Raw genomic sequence first — 25,882 nt, forward strand, 5'->3', positions numbered from 1 at the left:
CCCAACTTTTTACCTGAGTGTACCAAAAAAAATAAAAAAAATAAAATGCAGAAAAGATACAGACTATTATAGGAAAAGGGAAGAATATGCCATTCAGTTCGTAGTCTTTATTTGCCTTTTTATATTCCAGACCAAAGCAATGGAATATATTCAGCACAGAAGGAGCTACAAACATAAAATATCCTGAATGTGAGAAAAGGCCATTCAACCTAAAGAGGATTGGCCCTAATAATACATATGTTCCCTCAGGACAGCATCTAATTGCTTCCTGAATGACTGCAATGTCTTGTTCTAACATCTTTGCCCAGTAGGCCATTCTAACCCTATATTATTGTCTGAGTGAAAAAAGCTTGCCTTGTGTGTTCTGAAATTGTTTTTCTTTAACTTCAGTTTATGCTCTCAGCCTTATCTTTGTTGTGCTTACAGGGGTAACTGATATTGATTTTATAGATACCATTTCAGATTTAATAAGTTTACTTTATCTTTTAATTTTCTACCCGGTCTTGCTGAAAATTTCTATTGTCTCTTCCCCTAATAAGAAACTTTTATACTCCTGCATACTACTATGCCTTCACTATGCCATTTTCCAGTGATACAGATGTTCTGCCAGAATAATACAAAGTAATAATATTTGGTTATCAGTTAATTGAGAGTTTGCATGGTATGTACTTTTATGTCAAATAAATATTATAGTATTGCATGCAATTGCTCTTTCAAGTTAAAGTTTAGTTGTAAAATCTCTCCTCACATATGTGTGTATCGGCAGAAACTGGAAAATCTGTGCATTTGAAGGGCTAACTTTAGTTGTCTAAACTGTGTGCTTGTGGCAGTCTCAGAAGTGTACACTATTATGTCATATCTGTGAACAAAGATTCATCCTGCATCCTCCTGAAGTGTTGCTAGGTTGCAGGAAGTAGCTAGAATGAATGATTCATATTCTCTGACTCTACAGTAAATAAATGGGTCATAGTTGAGTGCATCACATTCTTTAATGTATTTAACTTCACAACACCCTCTGAGCAAGGGAAATGCCATTATCCCCATGTTATGGATACCCTGTGTGCCTCATCTCATTAAGTGACATGCCCAAGGTCACAAAGGCCAGGAAGTCTATGGCAGCGCAGGGGATTTTGTCTGAGGCTAATGTTGAACCATCCTCCTTATTATATCAGCTCCTCTGATTAAGAGAATATAACTGCCACTTGTCACTAAAGTTTATAATGCGGTGATTGTTAGGCCAACAGTTGCTACAAAATGTGTAAATAAGAGACGTAGGCAAGAGCTTTTTCATCTGTGTTTGGTGTAGCAAGTATGACCATTTCCTTTGAATGTGGTCCTTATTCATGCCTTTATCACCTTAAGGATAGATATAGCAAATACAAGGCAACATCTTGAAATCACTTGAAAATTGAAGCTGGCGCCTCAGTGTTCTAATTACCAAGTGGAGTGTCCCACCATGAAAATATGATGCCAGTGGTCCAGCGGGTTGATTGACTCTTGAATTCTGGGTACAGTTCAACATGTTGGTCTTTAGCTACAAGCACCTGTGCACCCTGGTTTCTTAAGACACCCTGTCTCTTCTAGAACCATAATGCCATAGTTAAGATCAAGAAGTTTAAAAAGGAGGTAGCTGTTGACAGTGTATTCTTCATGAAGGCTCCTTAATTACTTGCCCATTGGCTCTCCAGAACCCAGCTTTGTTCATCTTTTGGTCGCATGATAAAGCTCATTTTGTTACTGATGAAATGACCAGCCAACCATTTGTTATATAGGGCAAGGTGGTTAGTTGTAATTTTTTTCAAGCCACCCAGTACACAGGATTAATGGGGGGAGAAGGGGATCTTATAAATCAAGATCATATATAAAATCAAATCATAACCTCCATATCCAGAAATAATTGGTATCATTGAAATACATGAAAGCAGTATTTTCTATTACCTCTAAGTTACAGCATACCTGTGCTTCTTCTATTCTTTCTACACTATATTTGATGCATATAAAATTTAGCACCACAGATTTATATATGATAGTATTAACAAAAGAATCATGAAATGACAGAGGCAAAATAAAATGTAACCACAACCTTCTCCTTGGACTGTTTCATAATCTGTCATAGGAGGATACAAAGGTGGAAAAAATCTGAAACTAAGGGAAATGTCAATAATACAGTTAACCGCAAATACAGTCATGTCTCTCTATATATTTTGGTATTTAATAATAATTTTCATTAAGTTCAATAGGTAATTCTTTTCTTTGTGTAATGCACCAGTTCTCTGCACCATTCTTGAGAAATTTCTGTCTCTCTGCCTTACAGTGTGGTTTTGGTATACATCTTCAAAACAATTGTTCAATATCAACAAGTGATGGTTGCAGAATAATCCCAGTGTACCGTTTAGTAACATTTATAAAGGGCTTTCAGATCCTTTAGGGTGAAAAGTGCTATTGTATTAGCTATCAGAGTAGTTAAAAGATGAAATTCCTGCCTTGTGTAAATGGGCACAATCTAGCTGACATCACTGAATTTGTGCTGGTTCCAGTAGGTCTGAATTTGGCCCAAGACTTTTAAGCAGCTCAGATGCGTATTTCTCTAAGAATTTCAAATATCTTGGAGAAACTCAGGAGATTATGAAAGCATGAGTCATGGGATATATATTCTCTCTCTAAAATCCTGGATACAGGTAAATTGGGTACACTTAACCAATCTGTTCAGCTATTTCAAGCCATTCTAGTGCTAGACAATTGGGGAAATATGCATTCAAATACCAACACATAGGTACTGTATTTCTACATTTAAATTAACTGGATTTTGTCTAAATCATTTTCTACATCTCTAAACTCTGCTACTACAAATCCCAATCAATTTCTCTCTTTTGAAAATCCAGGAAAAACTCCCAGCAACCATTTGCACTAAAAACTAGTACTGAATTTTAATCTTAACAGGTGTTTATTTAATTGTCAAACTGTGTAAGAAAATTTTGCAATGTAATTAAATCCAAATTATCCAATTTCATGCCTATAAATACTATGAAGTTGAATTGTCTAATCTGTTTTGAAAGACTTTTGATATTGAAATAGCTACTAGAGAAAAAATGTGGGTGTTTACTTAGATATCAAGTGGACTTCTGCTGAACCATCAGAATTCACAGTCATCTAGTTATTATGGATCTGGTGGCTCACAATATTCTGCATTTTGTGAATAGTTTGCACATTTGGAAGTATTTCTCAGTTAATGGTATTTGATTTTTAGGGGGACCATATAAAATGTAATATTTATTGTTACACGTATTGACTTATCCTGCAAAATTCCCCTGGGAAGGAAGGAGAGAGTGAGAATCTTCACATTAAAATAGATTTTTAAAAATCTGTCTATTCTTTTGATTTGTAAAGAAAGACATTTGTGTAATTACCTTGCTATAGTATATTTACCTTTTAAAATAATGTCTAGACTTAGTTAAGGCAAAAGAAAAATCAAATTAGAAATAAGGCACACATTTTAAACAGCAAGGTTGATTAACTACTGGAAAAAGCTACCAAGAGACATTATGAATTTACCATCTCTTGATATCTGCTAATCAAGACTGAATGCCTTTCTGGAACATGTGCTTCAACAAACAAAAGTTAATTGATTCAATTTAGGGGTTACTGGGTGAAATTCCATGGCCTGAATCATATAGAAGGTCAGATTAGGTGATACCTCCTATCTGTGATTTCCACTTCATGCATCTAACAAAGTGGGTTGCAGCCCACGAAAGCTTATGCCCACAGAAATTTGTTAGTCTTTAAGATGCTGCTGGACTCTTGTTGTTTTTGCTGTATACAGACTAACACGGCTACCCCTCTGGAACTTTTCCCTAATGGTCAGTGAATCTATGAATTGTTTGATGAGTTCAGTTTGAATTGAACAGAAAAATGAAATCACACTCTACCATTTGGTTCACATTAATTTTCTATTAGTACTAAATTATTAAATGAATTTATCAAGGAAAAACTAGATCACCCAAATCAATGGATGTTGAGTTTGTTCATCAGAAAGAACTCAGTTTCTTGAAGGACCAGATTCAATGCATTTACTTAGTTTGCATAAGTTTCAGATAAGTGTCCAAGCTGCCAACAGCTTGTCTGAACCAAACCAAAACTCTGAACCACTTTAAGTTTAACCATCACAAACTTTCTTTACACAAAGGCATCATAAATTAAGATTATTCATTTACAAATGGGATGCAGGAGTTTTGAACTTTGGTTAATCTACTGGACAAGTAACTCGATACTGGGTCAATGATGGTTTTACCTCTAATGTCATCAATAACTGGTGGAATTATCTGCACATTTCTACTTTTTCCTGCACAAAGAACAGTTTAGCATGTAAAATTCATTGTCAAATACTACCATTTTCCCAAGTATAACCCTTTAATCGGTTGGCAGTGCCAATTACAGATGACAGTTAAAGAGCAGGATCCATCACTCTGGTAAACACATGTTATATGTGACAGAGATTAATTTCCATACCTGCTAACTTGAAACTTGAGGAGAGAAAAGTGCCTTGTCAGACTTGTTTAGTACTTACTAAAGCTTTATGAAAAGAATCCAATCAACTCAGGAAAACAAACAAAACCCCACACTCTGAAAGGGGAACTAAAGACTACATTTTCACCGGTGCTCCACATTAAGAAAGCAAAATCTCTGTCTGAATGGTTTGACTTTTGGCTTTTCATTTTCAGGTGTATGTAGTGTTCTCATGTAGAAGAGTGAGATATAAATGTCACATTTCTTGTGTTAGCCTTTCATAATTGTACCACAAACCATTTAATAGCAGAGAATTACATATTTGGATATGTGTATTGAGGGAAGGACGGTGTAGATGGGAAAGAACAAGTATATGTTTCTGTTCTAAAAGTAAGTGAAGTTACAGGGTTAAACAGAGTACAATGAGGTCCAAAAAGAGCTTAAGCTGGCATTTGCACACTAAATTCCTGCTTATTTCATTGGAAGTTGAGCATCCAAGAGCTAGACGGGTCACTTCTCATATTTTTGTATTTCACTTCCAAGTCCATGACTAACTGAACCATTTGCAACTAACATGGAGTAGCCCCTTACATGTGATAATTCACTATGGGCCCAATTCTGAAATCCTCCCATTGGCCATTCACAAATCTGCAAGTCTCCCACTGAGAGGATTTGATGTTTGCGCATGGCCTACAGATTCATGTTGTGGGACAGTGCTCAAGCCCCCTCACATTACTGTGTACGGCACTGGTAGGAAACTTTTTTTCATGTAGGAGAGACACTCAGAGGACACAATTCTGACCTCACACACATTTTACACTTGTGTAACTTCAGTGAATACAGAAGAGTAACTCCTGATTTACACCAACATGAGAACCTAATTGGAACCCACGGTCAGATTGTCCCTTGTGATTGGGTCGCTTTGCCCACAGAGCCAGTGCAATGAAGCCTAAAAGCCAGCATAAATAATTGACCACAGGAACATCACTCCAGTGTAGAAGAGTCCTGTGGTGTCATGGAACTGCGAAAAGGGGAACGGTTGATGGAAAGGAGGTGTAGCCAGGACTTCCAGCAATCCTTGGATTCTAGATTGGCCAGGTGAGCCAATGCAGCCAATGTAGTTTAAAGCAACCTTATACAGCTTTGATCTCTGTCATGGGACACACAGCCCAGCATGGAGAAAGCACAAAGGTAACTTAAAATCACTTTTGCACCTCCCATTCACCTAATTGAAATATGCTCCTTCGCCACAACAAAGGATCTGAAGGTCAAGTTTTTAGAGATATTTAGGTACCTTTAAAAATGGAGATAGTGAGCTTTTTCAAAGTGCCTGCATCATGCCTAGTGTCTGCATCTTTAGACACCTAATTACCGTTAAAAATCTGTCCTATAGCCAATACATTTTAACAGTGTCCACACATTAATCCGCATATTACTTTAAGAGCTAGGTAGATAAACAAAATTTTGAGGTGCAAAAAGAAACGAAAAAAAAGCCTCAGCAGATCTTGAGTGAGAGTGACTTCAATGTATATGCTTTGTACTCCAGCCATAACTGGAAGTGTGAGGGCGAATGTCAGAGAACACTGTGGCTCTTCCTAGTGCATCATAATTACAAAAGCACCTACCCTGAATCATTCTGAAAGCACAGCGTTCAGCATTCCGAACATTTCATCTCACTTGCCTGCACAGGAGGGATGAATGGTTTAACATGACCTACGTCTCAACAAAAGAGAAACGAGCGAAGATCTAGAATACATTGTTTTGTACAAAATAGATGTCACAGAATTTAACAGAATTACAGTACTACAGAGACCAAGAAGATATATTCAAATGTACTGCAAATTATGTTATGTAAATTGGGTTTAAATTCTCCTGTGATGAACTATCCCTGCTTAGTAAATAACAGATGCTTTAAATTAATCTGTATTGATTAGATTTCAGCTCGTCTCAAAAAAGGTCTTTTGATTTAGATTACAACCATAACATCTCAACTGAAACAACTGCAAGGTGAAGACAGACAGATGAGGTCAGCAAATATTACTGTCCTCCAACATCAAACTTAAGTAAGTAGATCTTGCAAAAACTAAACATGTTAACTCTATTGTTTTTTCTGACAGCTCTTGAAATTCATTGATCTCCAGGTCCATATAAATGCTGCCCATTTTCACTTCCTTTGTCTAATGACACAGGTCACCCCTTCTTTTTTTTAAACTTTGTCAGTAGTGAGAATACTCTTCCTTTTGGATTGTGCTGTTAGGGTCAAATCTTGGAACCAGTGCACAGTCTAAGTAGCCCAAAACAACTACAAGAAGAAATTTCCCTCTATACTCTCTCCACAGAGGCTGCTAAACCTCAAGACTGCATTAACACCTGAAAGCTGTGGTTACCCCTTATGGGGTACAGTTACTGGTGGATTTGTGCCACCAGGGCTAACCTGGCCCTCACCACCACCTCTGCACACTGAGGACCAGAAACCACTGCAGAATGCCCTGTATGCAAGCAGAGCAGACTTTATGTGTGGGGTTCTTAAATCTTACTTCCTCTCCCCAGAATAACCCCTCCTGATTGATGGCTTTTTGAAGCTGTGAAGGTTTTGTTTTTTTCTCTGCTCTCTGCCACCTAAAGCATATATCTGTCCTAGCAACATTGTAGATGATAGTTCATCTCTTTGGTGCTTGCTAATATTTCTCCTTTGATTGTCATAGTTGGAAGAATGCAGTATTATTTTGACCATGTTGGTCCCAGGATATCAGGGAGGCAAGGCGGGTGAGGTAATATCTTTTATTGGACAAACTTTTGGTGGTGAGAGAGACAAGCTTCTGAGCTTACAGAAAGCTATTCTTCAGGTCTGGATTTCAGATGTCAGATACTCCCTTTGGTATCTTGCTTTCATATTACTGTATCAGTCTGGATCCTGAGCCCATACAGAAGCCCTTGGAAAAAAGCATCCAGGAAAAAAAAACTACTCTTGAAGGTGACACATTTTATTTTTAAGATGTGAATTAAGCCTGCATTAGTAATAATTCCTGGAAAAATAAATAGCACTCTGGAAATTGAAAAAATTTTGATTGTGCCATGACACAAAGCTAACAGATTGCTACTTGCATATCTGAATACAGCTTATTTTCCTGATAGCTATATTAAGAGACTCAGCAGACTCACATGTAGCCCAATCAATTTAAATGGGGCTGCCTGTGTGAGTAATGTGAACAAGATTTGGCTAATTGTTTCATAAACATTTTAATCTACAGTAGGATGGTTTTCTACTGTTGAACTTTAACACATTTTCTTGGACTGCATTGTCCTATTTTTATAGTCTCATTCATATGCTTTTGTTTATATATTATATAACGTTTTTAAAATTAAAAATAGGCCTTTTTCTTAACATTTTACATTGCATGCAGCATATGGCATGCTTTTGATGCATGTTTTCCAAGTATTCTCTCTTTTGTATTAAAAATGAACTAACTAAATAAAATAATTAGAACTGCTGAAATCTTTATTGCTTTTGCCTTGGTATTTTGTAGTTTATAATTCTCTATATTTGACACTGAGCTTTAGTTTATGGCTCTGAGGCATTAATTGTCAGGGTTTTTTTTCGTCTTTTGTTTCCATACTCAGGCTTTCTAAAACATTAAATTCTTATAAAATGTCCTTCTAAAATAGTTTTCTAGGCACATAAAATCACATCAAGTCCTTTTTCTATCTTCAGCTATATACAAGAACATAAATTGTCATTTTCCTACCATCCAGAGCAATATAACACAATCTAACAATGTGCGATAACATGTTAGAAATAATATGTTAATTCTGAGCATATTCATTAAGTGCCTCATTTTGATAATGTGTTATATGAGATCAATTATATATGGCTGGAAATCACGCAATCTTTATATTACGGGATTGACTGAAAACAAATGGTCAAATTTTGCCTGCCTGCACAAGCAAGTTGTTTAGTGGAACTTCTTCTGAGGAAGGTGAGAAGATCCATGGTGAAACTCTGTACCTCATTATATATGTCTGTACTTCAATAAGAGACCCGTAGCATGGCTGCAGCTGCCCTGGGGCTCTCACACTCAGTACTGTGGGTTTTTTATCAATGTGTAGACATATCCTTTGACATCAGTGGGAGGAGTCTTGCTAGGGACTTCAGTGGAGGCAGGATTTTTCCCCAGTCTGACTTAAACACAGAGCTTTGGGAAAGGTATGAAAATACTACAGACAACTTGCAGATGTAACACAAATGATAAGTACTTAGAGACATGGATGGTGACTGGTTGCAGATATATGAGTTTTCTGTATGCATGCTACTAGATGAAAAATTTATATTACCTAAGGCCAAGTGAACTTTTCTTCCTGTTGAATTTTCTGCCTAAAAGCAGGTACTGAAAGAGACTCATTCACTTTAGTCTCCCACTGTCAGGAAAGTATTTAATACAATGCACTGTTTGGATTTTTTTTTAAATTTGTATCTTATTTACCTATGATTTCCCAGCTCAGCACAGCATTTTTTCTTTTTTTAAAGTCCTGTTCCTACCAGTTTTCGACATGGATATACTATGGCAAAACAACTATGTTCAAAGTTGGTTTTTAGATGGACAATAAGTGTGATGTTATCCATGATAATGGTCTTGATATTTAGCTTATTAACCTCACTTTCTCTGCAGATATAATGTTGATGTGTCTCTTTTGTAATTGCTTGTAATAATATTTTCTCCCCCATCATCTTAGTAAAAATCTAGTTCTGTATTTTTCCCTGTTTTTGTATCAGTGTTTTGCGGTTTCTTCTTTAAAACCTGATTATTGGCATTTATATCGCACCATAAGTTGGTACATCTTTTTACAAAAAGAGACATAATCCTTGCACCATAAATTTAGACGCCGAAATCCTGATCCTGAAACATTTAAACCCACGGGTTGTCCCCCAGGCTAGCGCCTCTATGTTATATACATAGTGTCTTTCCTGCCTGCTATGGAGACAGAGTGATTTATAGTACCTTATATGTTCAGTCAATAACAAGCAGTAATTAGAATACTTTAGGGCCTCATTCTGATCTGATTAATTTTAGTTTTACATCAGGTTTACTTCATTGACAACAATGTTATTTCTAGGAAATGAAAGTCAGGCCCTGATTTAATACATCAATAACCCTTCCTAGGCTTTCAGCGCATTCAGGAGTTATGCCTGCTTTGCATCAGAATAAATGAAAGGAGAATCAGCCACCAAATGTTTTTGACACCTCTTTTTTAATTTTGTTTTTTTATTGTTTTCGGGTGAACTTTCTGCCATATATTTATGAAGGTCATTAGTTAGGTTACCAAAATAAGCTAGAATAAAAGAAAAAGTTGACTTCAGTAGTGGGGAAGCCCATTTTAACATAAATAACTGCTTTAACCAGGAATAACTACCCTTTGGTGATATCAAGACCCATTAATCAGCTGGCAAAGAAATACCATGTCACTTCCTCTTTCAAAATTCCTAGTACTTAGCCCAATTAACTAGAAATTTGAAAGCACAAAGCCAGAAGCTAAATTTAGATAACATACACTGTTGGTAATTTTACATGAAACATTTCTGTAATGTATGTAATACCAATTTGTTCTCCAGGACTATTGCATTGTGTGTTCTGATTTAGTTGAACTATTTGATCTTTTCAAGCTATAGAATAATCAAATAATTATGGCTTGTATCTGCATGGTCCCATGGATGGCTTTACTGACACTTTTGAATAAAAAATGATCCTGCAAACACTTAAACATGATGTCAGTCTAGCTCTAACTTGTTATGTTTGTGCACAATTCGTCCCCCTTCCTTTTATGATGTTAGATTTCCTGACAGTGACACATATATTCAGTAAATAGACAGGCAATATCTGTAATAATTTATGCCCAGATTCTGATCTGACATTTACACCAAGGTAGCTTCATTGACCTCAGTGTAGTTATTTCTAAGACAAAATTCAGGATCTTGTTATTTAATTTAAAGCAGTAGTCCTGTCTGTGTGGCTCAGTTTATTCAGGAGTTACTCCTGATTTGCCTCAGAGCAAGTGAAAGGAGATTTAAGCTCAAAGTATTTTTGACATTTTTTTTTAAATTACTCTTTTAAAATGAATCTGTTTGCTGTGTGTTTGAGAAGCATGGATCCTTACAACTCATGGGGTAAAATCCAGGCTCCATTGAAGTCAGTTGCAAAACTCCAAACTCCTATTATTTTCAATTGTATGGTGCTATATAGCGGGATCAGGACTATACCTAGGGCTCAAGGGAATCACAAGTGTTCACGTGATTCTAAACCAGGACTCCCAATAGAGCAATAATCTGTATTTCCAAAAAATTGAAGAGCCTACACTTTTCTTTCTTTGTTTAGGAAACCAGTTATCCTTTTTTTCTTCCCTTCTCTATTATTCCACTATTCCCACTTGTCCCATTATTCTTTCTTCCTCCATCTTTCTTTCATTTACTTTTTTTCACCCCTTCTTTTACCTGTGTCTTCTCTTTCACGTATCCCCTCTTTAACATGCTCTGACCATTATTTCTCCTTTTCCCAATATTTCTCTCTCCTCCCTCCCTCTGTATCACCTCTTTATTACTTGAATATATTGGCTTTAAAAACATTTATGCACAAACCCTACTGGGTGCTGAAAAACATGAAGCTATGTTTGCAGAATCTACAATGTTTTCCTTTCTGTGATTTTTAAGTGGGCCTTCTAACTACCTAGGGAAAGTTATTTTTTTTCCTGGCAGTACCAATAAATATATAAGGATGGGGATTATTTCCCTCCCTAATTAAATTTGACTCAGTTCTGTTTTGAAGAATGTTACTTCCAATTTCACATTCCTGCAGCCTGACAAAGATTCAACTATCCCCACCACCACACACTGAGCCCCTCTGTCCTCCAGACAGCCTATTTGATATCTGATTAGGTGGGCAGAGTCCCAGGACAACAAAAGCCCCATCCATTTAGGCCAGAAAAGTGGCCACGCAGTCTGTTTACCTTCCACACATATTGACAGTTTGGGGAGGTATTGGCTGGCTGAATTGGGTAGGTTTCTTAGTGGGTTTCCAGGGGCAGATGACAGGACCTCCTTTCCCCTCCCATCGAAACAAGCTAGGTGCTGACCATACCATTAATCACTCCTTTGGTGCTAATAATCCCTCTGATCAGTAGGAGGCTTACACCCTTCCTTGCCCAACACATACACCCTGATAGACTAAGATAGGAGGGGAGCAATTCACTTTTTCCTGCTGCCACAAAGTTTGCAGGCATCCAGTTATACAGACAGACAAAAATTGTTATTTTTCCCTCATGTTACTCAATGCAGGCACAAAATGAACACAAGATCCCTGTTTTCCACAGCCCCCCAGGAGGCCAGAGGTGAAAAGATGATGGTCCTTACCAGTTTTCCTCCAAGGGAACAAGGAAGTATGGATGCAGACCCAGAAGAGCAACATGTAACTTGTGGTTCAAGCCATGAGTCCAAGCGTGAGTGGGCTAGACATTTTATCTGGTTAGGTAGCTATTTTTACCATGGGCTCAACCAGTCAGGACAAAGATGCCTTAAGGCTGGATTAAGCAATTGCAGCTACTCCTTTGACTAAAAACTCATCCTCATCTTTCATTGGTTTACATTTGCTTTCTGAATGGAGTTGTTGCTTTTGTACCTTAGCTTTAGAGCTTTTTTCCCTTAGGGGGAAGGGAGAGAGAAAAAAGAATCACATGGATAATTCAACTCAGCTGCTTCTTTTTAATCCTTCCATCCAGACTCCAGGTTGGCCAGGTTCCATGGATAGATGCCCAGGGCTTCTTGCCTGACCTATCACAGCCTGACTTTGTGTTGGGCTGTGTCATTGGTCACTCCTCTGGACCTAACAAGCCTTTTGACTGAAAGGGAGGGAGCTGCCTCCACCTTTATCTAAGCAAAGGAAGAAGCAAGAGTCCAATCAATTTCTTCTGCTACTGCATTAAGGTTTTCCCTCCCACTCACCAGGCAAGAAGCTGGCTCTTTTCCTTCGGCCTTGCAGAAGCAAGTTTCCATATAGTCCAGCATGGAAGTATTGCAACTTTGAAACCCTGCCACCCAAGCAATTGCTAAGCCAGAATTCCACACATGCTATGCACAAATGAGAATGTGCCATCATACCCTTTTTCATTCTTGACCACCCTTATAGAACTAGGCAGTTATGTTTTTGAGCAGAGAACCAATTTTTTTTTATTCTCAAAATTCAGAATGATTAAAGGCATTTTTTTAAAAAAAATGAAACTCCACTAACCCTTTCCCCCCAGTTATTTTGAACAAATTCAGTATATGCTAACCAAAGTGATAGGTTTGTTCTAAGCTCACCTGCTGAGTAATGATACCAGCTATAGTGGTTATTGGCAGAACAAAACCTTTTTATTGACATAGCTTTGGTCAATACCATCTGATTCTCATTTAAAACTGTAAACAGTTGCTAATATGTTGTCAAATGTTATGTAAATGTAATATCAAAAATATGTAATGTGAAATAAGTCTTCAGACTTCGTTTTTAAACCAGACACTCAAGACCAATTTAAATGTAATCACATGGTAGACATAAAATCCTTTGTACTATGATGGTCTCAGTCTAGGTCTTTAACATGTCATGCATTTTCATATAATACATTACATTCCAGGTCAGTTGCCTGATAGTCTGTGTAAATCTAAATCCTTCATAACTGGAAAATACCCAGTTTGTTCACATTCCAAGAGATAACCAGAAGTTTTAACATCACGAGCTAATAGCTCTTGCTTAAGCTGTAAGAACTATTGTATCGGAGTACCACTTCTCCTCCCAACAATATAAGTTATGTTAAGACATTGATACATAGATTACTTTCCACTGTATTATCTTGCAATGAAATACTTAGGGGTTTTTTGCTATTATAAAAGTAAGTTAAGTTCTGAAACAGACAGGACTATTAATTGTGTTCATTTTATATCAGAATACACATTTGATCTTAAAGTTTTGCTTTTTTCAATAACTTGCAGACATATAAGTCATGAATGACACTAATGAGCACAGGGAGATGGAGTGGAAAGACTTTAAGTGTGTCCCATTATTTAGTAGGATAATTAAGAGCACAGCTCTAGCATCACATTTTATTACAGAAATACAGAAGCTCCCATCTTATTGTAAGCAGGTGCCGCCATGAAGCAAAGCAAGCTCATTTTTATGAGACTCTTCTGGTCCAGAAAAGATTGCAGGTTTATGTTATTCCATCTAACAAACCTTAGTTTTAAGGACACCAGCTGTCAGTAAAGGGTCAGCACTACGCAATATGTACTGTCACTCCCATTAATGTTAATGTAAGTTATTCACAGCCACTGAGAAGAGAACAGATATTCCCCCCATACCTACAACAGATACAGTTGGGCTCTCACAAATATTTAATCTCATCAATTTTTTTGTCAAATGAAACTTGCAATATACAAATGGAATAACTGCTTAAATATAAATGAAATATCATGCCAAATTATTTTCAGTAAACTAGCACTTCCACTGTTATTTTGATTCACTCTGAAGGTTTAATCGTCAATAAGTACTGTAGTAAGCTTTGTGGTATAACTTATAATTTTATGCTTTTGTCATTAGCATTTAATATCAAGTACTTCAAAGAACAGATACTCCCTCCCACCACTCTATGTGAAAGATCCTGCATTAAATGGAATTACTCCAGATTTACACTGCTTTAATAAGAGGAATCGTCTCGAATATTTGCTAATTTTAGATTTCAAGACTATATCTACAAGTAACGGGAAAAACTGATAACTGTTATTTACTTTTTATATTCTGTCAAGGAACATAACTTTTTTAATCAGTTGAAATGAATTTGAGGGGGATGGGCATGTGGACAGCCACACTTTGCACTTGTAGTTTTCCATAAGAGGATGATAGTGTTTCAGGTGATGATAGAAACACCACTTAAAGCATAAATATTTGAACACAGACATAAATCATGCAGCTTTTCTTAAAGGAGTAATTCCCTTTTTTGATACATATGATGCATATTACAAAATTCTCCATAAAAATAAATAATTGAATATGTTGGCACAGCTTCATCCATGTTACCATCATGCATACGACATTAGAACTTGACTGGACCCTTATTAGGTACAATGATGTCAGGTGGTAAACACAATCAATTATTATTGCCACCAAATAAAAGGAGCTCACTGTGGTGACTCTACTTTGCAGTGCAGCTTACTGATTAAACTCAAGCCTTTATTTTCTACTTAGAGATGTTCCCAAGCTGATGGTATGCTAGAAATATTTTGAAAAATTGTATTATTTCTTTGGAATGATTGTGAACAGTTGTGGCCGAGTTTGCTATTTAAGCTGTGTTGTTTTTTTCTGGCTATTCAGTTAACTCGCATGGTATCGTTTCAGCTCCCTGATTGAATGAGCATGCAAGCACTTCTTGCACAAATTTCTGTGATTTCAGGATTTGGTTTCTCCAAATGCCTACACACACAACTTTGAAGTTTGCTTCTGCATTCATTTTCAAAAACAATGTCAAACTATTCATGGAAAAGGGAACCCTATGAAAGTGAGATAATGGTTGAAGCTATTGCATTTGAAGTTTTTGAATGAACATTTGTGGATAGGTTTTTAGAGTGCCTGCTCAATGTACCTGAACCCTTAATTTGTTCCTCACTTTAAAAATTAAATATTAACAATCCAAAATAACTAAAACTTCCATAGCTTCTAACAGATACATAAACTGAAAAAACAATTACACTGAATCAGAACTGTTCCCAGGATGAAAATATAGACCTACCTTTGCTGTGATACAACTTTATACATTACTTGAAAATGTGGAAGTGACAGTTACCATACTGAACTTTTGGTTGAAAGGAACAGGGCCAATCTAGTTCTGTTATATAAAGGGATATAGTTCATATGGCATTTGTTTGGTTTTGCAGCTCTATTAACAGATGGACATTAGAAGAGCCAATTCCTGGCAGAAAGGTGTCACAGCTTATCTTTCCCCATTAGCCACTTCTATCCAGTGCCATTATTCAAAGCTTCAATGTCACTGCTATGTGATTCACAAACAAAACCCTGTCCTTGTTCATAGGTGCTCATCCATAGTGAGCTTGATACTAATGGTTTTGTCTGGAATTATATAGATACTGCAGGTGATATCTCTGTGACAAATTCTTTCATCTGTGATAGTATAATATAAACAGAGTGTCAGCCAGTTAACAATTTGTTCCAAGGAGGAAGAAGTTGCACAAGTTGTCCCTTTGAATTATTGGTGGTTTTCACTAACATGACTGTACTGTTTGGGTTTTACAACTAGTATTGTCACCAATCAGAGTCATCAGATAGCAGATAGAATGTGAACAATTACTACTGGAAGGGCTATACAATGCCAAGGGTAAACCAAAAGAACCTATACAGCACAACGTGAGGCTGAGCTCCATTGATGTGCTTGGGACAGTTTTCTCCTTCGCTATTTTCCTTTATGCTTTGGTATCTGAGTTTCATTACAGTAAAAACCTATGGAAATTAACTAGAGAGATAGGAAAAAGTGTAATACAGAATGGGAAAAAGTATGGAAACTGAAGTTTCAAGCATAGCTTATGTCATTTAGCTGATTTTGTTGAAACCATATTGGGAGAAAAAAAAAAGTTCTTCCATTTCCACAAAGTAGCTTCATGAAACTGTAGCAGTCTATGATTCTCTGCTGCTGTGCATGGGAAATGTTAAATTTGAAAGAGGCTAGAGTTATCCTTTCTACATGGAGACTGAACCAAAAGTCATGAAGAAAGAATGACGACTGACTTTGCCTACTTCGGGTTTAAAGCTGACTAATAACCTTGCAAGGAAAAAAAAATCACAGCTATCGAGCCAAACCAAAATAACCATTGACATCAATAAAAGCACCTTCATCTTTATACTTCTAATTTACCCAGACTCTCCCTCTACTGTTACTTTTCTCTTTTTCTTCTCCCACGCAGGCTTGTGTTTCTGATACTTTCAGTATTTCCAGGTTTTACTAGAACTGGATGGGGAATGGTTTTCATTAACTCAAAAGTTTTCTTATGCCAAATCATGACAATCAATCAAATATGGATTGAGTTGGTTGAAGCTTTTTGTTCTGATAATTTCAAAATGTCTCATTGTCAGTTTAGACTTTTTTTATCATAAATAAACATTAAAAGTTAATTTACTTCTCAGCAAAAAGTTGTTTTAACCTGAAACCCCTCTTCTTTTTTCTTGGGATGTTTCAACAATATGTTTCAAAGATAATGTTTCAAGAAAATTTTTAGAAATATTTTCTTCCAAAATGGGAAATTTTCCCATTTGTTTTGATGAATGGGCATTTACAATGTGGGGGGACGAAAAAAAACCAGACTTTCTGACCTGCTCTAGTTTTTACCTGTTCCGTATTCCTTCCAATATCACATCACAGATCTAGCCATGAAGGACTGGATAGGATTCCTTCTGCAAATTCCCCAAGCTGCTCTTTAATCTCCATTATTTTTTAGATAAAGAATAAATTCTGTATTTACACAATAGAGAATCAGTAATTTTAGAGTTATTACTTTTGTTGCATAAACAGTTGCTTTGGGGATAAAGCCCAGAATTGATTCTAGCAAGAACCTCAGTCTTTGGTTAGCTGTAAAGAAACTCACACCTTTAACTATTATGATGGTATAAATTTAGAATGCTGTGCCATTTAAAACCCTGAAACTATTACAACTGAAGAGGAATTCTGCTATTTATTTGCAGTTAATGTTTTGCTTCACACTTTATTGCACACTAACTGTCTTCCCGCCATATCCATTAAACCTGTTGTGAGCCATAGAGAAAATACCATTTTTTGTCAGTGGGGAATAACATAATCTGAAATTTTACATTGATTGGATTGCTTCATATCCTGTGTGGTCATTCATTCTTAACAGTGCTTCTTATAGTACCAACTAGCAATAATGACTTTATACTAATAAAGTTTCTAATGGCAAACCACATTAGGAAAGTATCCAAATTATCCAGCTCCAGTAATGCTATAAATTTGCTTGAATGCATTAGCCATTTGAATCTTCAAAATAGGATACAGAACTGAATGAGAAGTGCTGTGATTCTTCTCTGTCTTTCAGATGTATACTGTAGTATTACAAATGTTCTGAGTTTTCTAACACATCTGGAGGGAGCATAGAGCATTAGGGTACTATTTAATCATGTTGTTGCAAATTAGGGATCATGATTTGTTAAATTGCACATAATTCAGCTAATTGCTAAACTATTTAACCCTCATTTTCTTATTGACAATTTGCATTCGTCACTTTCACAGGAAATCAAAAGAAAACAATGCCGAAGACAAAAGTGAACTTGAAGGGGAGTAATTCAGATTTTGGTGATGGTGGTGCTTGAGAATGTAAATGGCAATATATACCAAACACATACAAAGATATAAGTAATCAAGAGTTCCTTGTATTGTAAAATAGATAATATGACAGGAACTTACAGAAATGTGACAAAATAACTCAGGGTAAACATTTCTTAAAATATCCTTTTTATTAATGTTTACATTATTTTAAAAATAAAAAATGTGCACTGAGCATCCCCCCTTCCCCTCAATAAAACACTGTAGTTATAGCTGAGACCCACCTGCTGTTCAGACAGTTTTATCTTATGGGCCCATCTATTAGCAGGTTCTCCAGTTATGGCTCATTTCAAAGTTTTTCCCCACACACGTCATCAACTAAATTAGTGTGTAAATCAGATGGACTAATAAAACTCACTTCATCAGGTTAGATTAATTCAATAAGTCCTGGGGGGCTACTGTGGGCAGGTTCTGGGTCTATGAACATATCTAGCCAGACTCCAAGTCTAGTTAGGAACTGAGGAGTTAAAGATTAAACTTCTGTCACTGCCCGGGTATTACCTCCTGTCATCAGGAATGGAGTAAGGCATAGGCACTATAGGCCCATTCTTTTAATTATAGCTTCTGGCCTTACATATTCAGAAGCTGTAGCTATGGTCAAAGTCTGCATCTACATCAATAGCTTTAAGAGGTCTATCCCATTCACTCTAACTCTGAGACCAGCTACGGTGGTGGGACCATAACATGGGGTGCCGCCATATGGGAGGTGCACAGAAAGCAGAGATGTGAGGGAGAGGACTGCTAGGTCTATGACTCCTAAGATAACAATATAGCTAAAAGTTTTTTTTTGTTTTTTTTTGGGGGGGGAGGGGGGTTGTTTTTGTTTTTTTTCCCCCAATCTGTGTTTTTGAGATGGTGGATACTGCTTGGGATGCAGATCTCACAACAATTGTCATATCCAGGACAGATTGCTCCAAGCGGGCCTACAGTCTTCAGGCTTTTTAGAAACCAAAGAATATACCAGCACACTTATTGAATGGGGTATCACAATCAGAGCATGACAGCAGTGCGCTGAGATGTACATTGCCTGCCTGCCTAGATTTAAAAGGTCTGGTGTTACCCTATGAAGGTCTAATTGTTTAGATCTGGGTTACCAAAAAAAACCAAAAACAAAACACAACCCTTCCAGTAATGGCACAGTTGAGATCGGTGGAGATGCTCTAGATCAGTGGTTCTCAACCTATTTACTATTATGGGCAGCATATGCAGCTCTCTATGTATTATGTGGGCTACATCCACACAATATATATATATATATATATATATATATATACATACTACTTGTATGGCCTTGAAGATGTCACATTGGCTGAAACGGTGTGCTGATTGAGCCACAAGGGGCCCTGTGGGCCACAGGTTGAGAACCACTGCTCTAGATGGAGCTCTTCATCCTAGAAATGGAGGGAGCTGGATTCCAGACTCAAATTTGTACCCCACCCCAGGTTGGCCAGAGCCTGAATTTGTTACCCTGTGGGATAAGGTACAAAGACCAAGTGTTTGTGCTTTGTAAGGAATTAATTCATCTTTAATCATTATGTTTATTCACCCATAGCCAATGGCTAGCTACAGTTATAAGGAAAGGTAGGGAAGTTTAATTATACAGTGGCTGAACAACAGCCATATAATGTGAATTTTAAACATTTGGAGGGGCTCCCCGCAGACTGAGGTGATGGATGACAGTAGATGAAGGATAGATCAAAATATAAAAAGCGTGGCTTTTGCATTGCTGAGGGGGCCACCTGGCCCTAAAAAAATAACTTTTCAGTGACATCTTGTGGTACCTGAAATATTAATTGTTATTTCACTTCTGGCCCACTGGTATATGTTGACATTGGATCAGACTATGGTTTTTGTGCGATTGTGAGATACCTGTAACATTGGATACATACATTTTTTTTTTTTTTTTTTATAAATCATAATAAAATCTGAGGGGAAAGTGTTGACTAGTTCAACTACTCCACACCTTGTGATTCACCCATCTCCTCTCTTCCCAAAATAAATTTCTCTTTACACCTTTCACACACTGTTCATTTTGGTTGTGCACACTCACATACAGACTAAACGCTCTATCATTTTCTACAACCCATTAAGCCAACAGTCTCTCCCTGAATTCAGTCATTGAATGCCCTCAGCACCATTTGAGAACATCCTGTTCTCCATGTAAGTATTTCTCCAAATTTAACACCATAAATCTAGTTGACTATGTCTTGAATAGCTTCCCCAATTGGTCCTGCCTGCTCTGGCTGCTGCTAAGAGGACTGAGACCCTTCAAAAATTGCATATTCTCAGGTGCATCATCACTCTAACTTTGCTCATCCTGTGGTCTACAGAATATTATAAAGACCAGCAGTCAGGATTAATAGAAATGGAAAATAATTACACTTTGAAGTTGTATTATACATGTCATCTGAAGATCTCAGTTGTTCAAACATTAAAGATCCAGAGCATTAAAGCTGCTTCATGAACGCTGATCCCAGCATCCTTAGAATCATAGAACATTAGGGTTGGAAGGGACTCAAGGAGATCATCTAGTCCACCTTCTGCTGAAAGCAGGACCAACCACAGCTTGTTGAACTACGGTTCTGCAAAGCCACGGGGAGAAGGAGAGGGGAAAAGATATCTGTGCAGAACATCTTAAGGGATTTGGGGCCTGGCTTAGTTTCTCTTCATATCCTCTGCAAGGTAAGCATTAAAGAGTATGATAATTGAGGCACAAAGAAGTCAAGGGATTTGCCCAGGCTGAAGGTCTGGAAATCCTATGCAAAGAGACCCTAATTTGTGTTGCATTATTAATCTATAATTAGGAGCTACATTGAATTCCCAAGTCCAGCTGGAGCAGCTTGTTCTCTTTATTTAGATTTGCAACAAATGAATTTTAAGCAGTTTGCAACTGGTTTAGAGACCACTGCATGTAATATTAGACATTACTAGCACCTGCGCTGTTGCTATCTGTGTTCAGCCAGATTTGTATTAGCATGATTCTTATATTACTCAACATTTAATTTATAGAACTGTATTTATTACTTTCTTCCTGGAATATCTTTCCTGTTTGTAAAATAGGCAATTCTGTTAAAGTGTAATATTCATTTTGAACCCAAAAACACAAGTGTTAACATCTTTGGAATCTTATGAGTGGCAATTCCAAACCCTCACTATAAGAATAAGGCTGAGTTTTTATTTCAGTGTTCAAGAAGTCTTGAGATAGTGAAGTGTGGAAAAGCATTTAACCCCACCTTCTAAAAGGGTTACTTTTCATAAAAGGAGTCTGCCATCTCTTTTCTAAAATGGTTATAGCTCCTAAGATCTCAACTTGTCCACTGTATTTTATGCTCTATCAGTCATTCTGAGGCTTAAGAAGTTCTGACTGAAAGCAGGTGGTGCAAGGACAAGACAAGGAAGAGGGGGAAAGGAAGAGAAGGCAGGGTTCCCCTGAAGCACAAAATATTTTAAAAAATTGTCAGTTCATATTTTTAATAAAATCTCCAACATTAATTTTCTATACCATGTTTAATAAACCAAATTGTTTTCAGAAGAAATTCAATTAAATAATGAATAATAAATAAATAATAAAATAAGCAGCTACCGTCCACTTACAAAAAAATAATTGTTAACTTACTAATGGGCCAAGTTCTGTATCACGGAATTCATTGACAAAACTTTCTATGACATTTGGTCCCAATGAATGTAACTTGAAGACAGACATCAAACAGCCCCTTTGTTATTTTAACTTTCTTCTTGAGCATGTTTTCGGGGCTCAGCCTCAGCACCTTTGGGTCTCGAAACGTTCTCCATATTGACTCTTCTTGTGGACTACCATACACCGATGATTCACTGGGCCTGAGGCTTGACACTTCTTGTTCAATGCACCACAAGACTCACTTGAGTAGAAATATCATAGAATCATAGAGTTAGAGGGACCTCAGGAGGTCATCTAGTCCAACCCCCTGCTCAAAGCAGGACTAACCTCAGCTAAATAATCCCAGCGAGGGTTTTGTCAAGCCGCAGCTTAAAAACATCTAAAGATGGAGATTCCACCACCTCTCTAGGTAACCCATTCCAGAACTTCACACCCTCCTAGTGAAAAACTTTTTCCTAATGTCCAACCTAAATCTCCCCCACTGCAATTTGAGACTGTTGCTCCTTGTTCTGTCATCTGCCACCACTGAGAACAGCCTAGCTCCATCCTCCCTGGAACCCCCTGTCGGGTAGTTAAAGGCTGCTATCAAATCTCTCCTCATTCTTCTCTTCTGCAGACTAAACAAGCCTAGTTCCCTCAGCCTCTCCTCATAAGTCTTGTGCTCCAACCCCCTAATCACTTTTGTTGCCCTCCGCTGGACTCTCTCCAACTTGTCCACATCCTTTTCGTAGTGGGGGGCCCAAAACTGGACACAATACTCCAAATGCGGCCTCACCAATGCCGAATAGAGGGGAATAATCACTTCCCGCAATCTGCTGGCAATGCTCCTACTAATACAGCCCAATATGCTATTAGCCTTCTTGACAACCAGCTGCTGACTCATATCCAGCTTCTTATCCACTGTTACCTCCAGGTCCTTTTCTGCAGAACTGCTGCCTAGCTCATCGGTCCCTAGTCTGTAGCTGAAATAATATTTTGTTGTTCCCTAAAACACTTCCAGAACTTTGTAGTGTTTTATCCCACTTGAATCCTTATGTTTTAAACATTTTTAAAAAATCCCTGCTGCAGTTTGGAGTTGATTCATCATTGACAACATTTGTTCCAGTTTATTATCCTTCCCTGGAAATTGAGAGAAGCCATACAGAACTTATTTTTACTCTCCCAACCGTTAATTCATTCTAGCCTATTTAGGCAATCAAATTCTCACCTTCTGTAAAAGTGATCACTATCACATCATACAACCATTTTCTCCATGCAAGTTATTACTCTGTGCATTCCTTTACATGATCAGAATGATGTAGTTTCAGCTCGGCCGCTCTCATATAAGCTAATGGTATTTACAAAGGTTAAAGCCACATACAGTTTTCTGGAAAAAAAAATGAAGTTTTTAAGTTGGAATTGAATGAATGTATATTATCCTACTGATAAGTCATTTCATTGAGCCTAGGTAAATATGAAATGTTTAAGCAGGCATGTAATTTAATAAGCAAATATTACCATTACAAATTACTAATTGTGACAATAACAGCATCCCAATGCAAGAGAGCAGGAAGCTCACTGGGATCTAGTCACAAGTTTTGTCTGGTTTAGTGTACCACAACTCACCAACATTATAACCTGTATCTAAAAGGCATTGCGTAGGGTATCAATAGAAAGCTAATAACACCATGTGATAATATTCGTGATCAGTATATGTACAGAGGAAAAATTCAAAGTTATACATACCGGGAATTATGTTCTTAAAGTGTGTCTGCTTGGCAGGTCTGAATTTACCCCACCCTAGACAAAGCTATGTGGTTCTTCCAAAGTACATTGAGAGACTGGGAATGCAGTTTACATAAAAGGTAACATCACAGCACAGAAGGAGATTGCAGGAAACGGATCAATTTGGATTTTAGAAAATACCAGCAGGGGAAGAAACCTGCATGAAGTTTCCTTCACCAGGAGACTCCGTGTTGCCTTCCTCACAAGCTTAAATGAACTTTACTGGGAGCAGCCGGGTGGGTGGGGGGAGGAGGGGTGTAACTTTCAGGATATTCCATTTCTGGGAGTCACTGGACTATAAAAGAGAAGATCAAAGAACCTCAAGTTATCTTTAATTTAAGACAAAGGAGCCACACACTTTGGACTTTGCGGAAGAACCTGACCAGAGGGGTCATCAGCCATCAAGCTGGAAGATAGTGTGATAAGAATCTTCGCAAAACTAGTCTTGATTCAAGATAAGTTTTAGTCTCTAGAGCTGGTTTTTCACATTTGTTTGCAATAATTTCCTACTCTATCCTTCATACCTGAACTCACTTAAAATCCTACCTCATGTTAATAAGCTTGTTCTACTTTTAATCCAACCCAAGCTAGTGCTCTGTTTGAGTTAAAGTGTTATGCTGTGCATTTTTGATTCTTTAGAAGAGACAAATTATTATTCCTCTGAATGGTCCAGGAGAGGGTTGCCCTTGCCAACCACACAGTTTTCTGAAAATTTAGGCCAGGGGGTAGGATATTAGGGTCATCTTGCCAGGTGTAACCAGAGCTGGTGTATACAAGAATGGGGCTGTGGTGTAACACACAGGATGCTGACATCAGTTGCTGGTTCAGAGCTGCTTAGCAGAAACACTCAGCACATGCTTGTCTGCTGGCTGAGAGTGTCCAGGCTGTAAGTTATAGCAGCATAGTATTCGGGACACCTCGGGGGGTACAGGGAAGGTGCTTTCAACCTCTCACTAGTCTGGACTGCACTCCAGAATGTGACACTAATGCACGGATTCCCCATCATTTTTGGATAAGTGTATCAAGTTTAGACTAAGTTCTCATACACCAGCCTCCTCAAACTCGTCCCATTTAGACAGATACCTTTTCAACATCCTGCCTCAGGGGTCTTTTATGACCAATAGGCACAAGACTGTGTTGGGTCAATTCAGAGTCAGAAACCCCCAGCAAGAGCTCTGAGGCATTGTACCTCTGATGGATGGGCACAAGTCCTGCCAGTGCACAGGGGTAAAAAGAGGCTTCCCTGGTGTGTTCAGCCATTGGCTGTATGTGAAGGGGCACAGAAGTTCTCTCTTCTCCACCTAGAAGAGTTCCAGAGAGGTAGCCGTGTTAGTCTGTATACAGCAAAAACAACGAGAGTTCTGTAGCACTTTAAAGACTAACAAATTTAACTTCAGCAGGCATAAGCTATCGTGAGCTTCAGTTCACTTCCTTAGATGCAGTTGGTAAAAATGATACAGGAAAAATAGGTAACATATATACAAGGCAACATATACATGGCCAAGGGCATAGATAACAATGGGGTAGGTGGATAAAAGCCGGGTACTTGAGGTCTAATGACAACCATTGAGTAGGAGGTAAGAATGGGTGATCAGAGCAAATTACTTCTTGTAATGAGATAGCCATTCCAAGTCCATGTTTAAACCCAGTTTGAATGTGTCAAGTTTGCAGATAATTTCTAACTCAGCAGTTTCTCTTTGAAGTACTGTTTTTGGAGGGGTTTTTTTTGGAGAAGTACAGCAACTTTCAAGTCAGCAACAGAGTGCTCTGGGAGATTGAATTAATTAGCAGTGCTAACACCATACAGTTCTGGTGCTGAGGGGAGCACTGTGGTTGTCCCCAGCTACTAGCCAGGGGTAGCAAGGCTGCTCTGCACCCTCTTTTCCTCTTTGCACATCTTGGGGGGGTCATGGACAAGTGGCCCTTAATGATGAATTCATCCTCAAACTGAGTCAAATGAGCAGAAGCTTCCTGCCTTATGTTCAAATGTTCAAATTAGAAATAGGGGAAAACTGCAAAAAAACTTCCTCTTTAGATTTTTATTGGCTTCAGCTGTGTTTACGTGCCTATTGGGTCCCCTTTTTGCAAACTTTCATATAATCTGGTTTTATTATTCACAGATGCTCTTGGAACATGAATTTGAAATGGACACTAATGCTTGCAGAAAATAAATTCCAAATCTACGAGCATTAGTACCAGTTGCCTGATAGTATAAATCTTATCTCTAACCCAGTAAAAATCTATCATGGGACCTAAATCACAACAGACCAATGTAGCTGGATTTGCTTTTTTGTACAGTGCCTTGTACAATGAGGCCCTGATCTGGATGAAGTGTCAATATACAACACACTGTACATACATTTTGAACATAGAGTAAAAATATAATGAATTCTTGACTTCGAATGGCAACTCAAATCAAACAAAAGTCATAAAACTGTTCATTGAATGTTCTGAACAGCCAAACACAAATTTAGGTAGATTTGCTGCAAGTTATTTGCTTGGCTGTGGAACACACTCTAGTCAGCAGTGGAGCCTAAGGCACTCCAAATCTCCAGGGTGCCA

General features: G+C 37.7%; 2 long non-coding RNA genes across 2 annotated transcripts in view; one reads left to right on the plus strand and one right to left on the minus strand.

The window, feature by feature from the left end:
* The window catches only part of LOC137153246 (uncharacterized), a 54,637-nt gene extending 41,591 nt beyond the window's left edge, over nucleotides 1-13,046 (plus strand). The window contains exons 2-4 of the long non-coding RNA XR_010919742.1: nucleotides 6,474-6,566; nucleotides 11,828-11,988; nucleotides 12,268-13,046. This is a non-coding gene — a long non-coding RNA (uncharacterized lncRNA). The remainder of the gene's footprint in view (nucleotides 1-6,473; nucleotides 6,567-11,827; nucleotides 11,989-12,267) is intronic.
* Nucleotides 13,047-21,426: 8,380 nt separating this feature from the next.
* Nucleotides 21,427-24,617, minus strand: LOC137153245 (uncharacterized). Its single transcript, XR_010919741.1, has 3 exons — nucleotides 24,510-24,617; nucleotides 22,764-22,922; nucleotides 21,427-21,797 (listed from the first exon to the last, which is right to left on the minus strand). It is a non-coding gene; the product is annotated as an uncharacterized lncRNA (long non-coding RNA).
* Nucleotides 24,618-25,882: the final 1,265 nt, after the last annotated feature.

This window comes from Emydura macquarii, unplaced genomic scaffold, assembly GCF_026122565.2.
Source record: "Emydura macquarii macquarii isolate MOO-44397 ecotype Brisbane River unplaced genomic scaffold, CSIRO-AGI_Emac_v2 contig_1253, whole genome shotgun sequence".
Lineage (NCBI taxonomy): Eukaryota > Metazoa > Chordata > Testudines > Chelidae > Emydura > Emydura macquarii.